The 2,430-nt window shown below is 39.8% G+C and overlaps 1 long non-coding RNA gene across 1 annotated transcript; it reads right to left on the bottom strand.

Annotated features, from left to right (window-relative positions):
- Positions 1–842: 842 nt before the first annotated feature.
- Positions 843–1,716, bottom strand: LOC126609389 (uncharacterized). The gene is made up of 4 exons (XR_007618131.1): positions 1,476–1,716; positions 1,173–1,375; positions 1,045–1,081; positions 843–949 (listed from the first exon to the last, which is right to left on the bottom strand). It is a non-coding gene; the product is annotated as an uncharacterized LOC126609389 (long non-coding RNA).
- Between the last annotated feature and the right edge of the window lie 714 nt (positions 1,717–2,430).

The raw sequence follows: 2,430 nt of genomic DNA, 5'->3' as shown, positions 1-2,430 counted from the left end.
TTTAGAGGCAAACCTTCCCATATCAAATCCATTCATACTGATCACATGACGTTAAGAAAGTTTGACATTAAGAGTATATAATTCAGTCAATTATATAGATGATATGTCAGTTCTATTCATGAAATACATTATACAGAAACCCACTTTGGTTAGATCAATGATTCCAACCACCATTAAATCTTCATAGTTTCCCAGTGTCGACCAAATTTGCAAACACTTGAAAGTTAAATTTTTTTGTGTGTAGTGGATGATGGCTTACCCAACTTCCGTGTCTTGAATACCTAAGTCTGAGCAGAAATGATCTCGAAGTCAGAGTTGAAACTCAGTTTAGTGTTCAGCCCAGTAGCTCATGCTGCAGACCTGCATGACTGATAATCTGAAGAAAAACATTTTATTATTATTAGTAGTGACAGGCAGATACAAGGGTAAAACAAAAGATGGAAGACAAAATTTTGGATGGCAAAAGAATAGCAAATATGATAAACATACAAAAAAAAGCGAGAGGTAGAGTGATAGAACCTTACAACTTTGTATAGAATAGGCAGGCAATTAAAGTTACTATTCAAACAATAAAAAGATAAAGCTTGCCCTCTTCTGCTAACAAACAAAACAAAATCAAAATGTCGGTTGTCCACTCTGAATTACTGAAAAATTAGTAGATTACTGAAAGCTCAAGCTTGCCAACTGCATATGCAGATTACTGAAAGATTCAAAATTTAAGCAACTTCGACCAATTTCCCACTGACCCAGAAAATCAAAATTGGATTACTGCCAATAACAAATCGAGATCACAATAATTAACAGACGAAGCAAGAGGTGAGTTGGAAAAAGCATACCTTCACAAAGCTAACAGCTTTCGATATTCCACGACTTTCTTCTTCTTCTTCTTCCTCCTTCCGAGTATCTTCTGATTCAGGGATGGCAGTGCTGCAGCACTCATCGAGCATGCCTATTTCAGTAACCCCAAATCAGTTTAAAAAAAATTTAGGTTTAAATACAAAATTGGGCATAATGAAAACTAAACCAAAAGTCTGAATTGCCTACCTAAGTGAAGAGGATTTTGGAAAACGGCGCAAGGCAGCTGCGGCGTTTGGATGTGGCCAGAAATTAGTTAATTACCCAGATGAAAAAAGAAATGAAGAGTGAATAAGAAGATTTACCAGAGAGCTTACCTCTGCAGTTGTTGCCAACTTGAACAAATCAAACTTCCGTAGCAGTCCACAGATCACAAAGCTAAGAGATGAGGTCTGCGTGAACTGGTGGCAGCGGTGATCGAACTAGCCGACGACCCGGCACCGGAATCTTTATTTTCAGCACCAGCTCCGACTCCCTTCCGCCATTGGGCAAGTGGGTCTGTCGCCCAAAGCACCTGCAGCTGCGGCAAAACCCCAAATTTTAGCAAAAATTCGAAAACCCAGAACTTAAATAGTAAAAAGAAAGCTTCTTTGGGTCAATTGAAGAGGAAAGATCAGTACTTTTTTGGATTCGATGGTGATACCGAATGATGGGTCGAGAGAGGCAGCGATGGAGCAATCTTTCTTTAATTAATCTACCTTCGTTGGGTAACTATGATTGAATTTTGGGTTGTGGATTTCATATTTCTCATTCGGGGAAACGAGGAGGATTCTAGGTTGGGGAAAGCAAGGAGCAGGGAGAAAAAGGAGGATGCCCAAAAAAGCAAAACGATTTCTAGGGTTTGATGGAGTCTGCAGCCAGTTGGAGGAAAATTGAAGCGGTGGAAAGGAAGTAACGAAACCGTGTGAGAAGAAAATCATAAGGGAATGAAACCGTGAGAGCAAGATTTAAGCAGTGGAAATGATAAACACTGAGTCGAGGAGAGAGAGGGAAGAAGCAACAAAAACCCACGCGTCCCATTTTGTCCTCCGTTGACAACAAAGCAAACTAGCAAAATTGAAATAACAGCAAAATAGGTGGGGGTCAAATCGGAAATCCCTGTACAAGTAACACTGATCTGAGTCTAAAAGGACACAGCGGGAATTATTTTGATAGGAAGTGTGACCCACACGTTACTTATTTGTACAATACTTGACCAATCCCGAAACTACTGAGCACCGGTCAACATTATACCGTCAAGGACCCAGAAGAGTTTCCCTCAAACCAAAAGGCCAATCATAGCGCGACACATGTTAACATCAGAAGCCAATCATAGTGCGACACGTGTCAACATCAAAAGCCAATCATAACACGACACGTGTCAATGTCAGAATGAAACTAGAAACTCTCTTCTATAAATAGAGATCATTCTCTCACAATACTTCCTAATGTCATTTGTACTAAATCATTCACTTGTGCTCACTAAAGGAGAGCTTGAACCTATGTACTTGTGTAAACCCTTCACAATTAATGAGAACTCATCTACTCCGTGGACTTAACCAATCTGGGTGAACCACGTACATCTTGTGTTTCTTT

This window comes from Malus sylvestris, chromosome 16, assembly GCF_916048215.2.
Source record: "Malus sylvestris chromosome 16, drMalSylv7.2, whole genome shotgun sequence".
NCBI lineage: Eukaryota > Viridiplantae > Streptophyta > Magnoliopsida > Rosales > Rosaceae > Malus > Malus sylvestris.
This window is presented reverse-complemented; position numbering and strand designations above follow the sequence as displayed.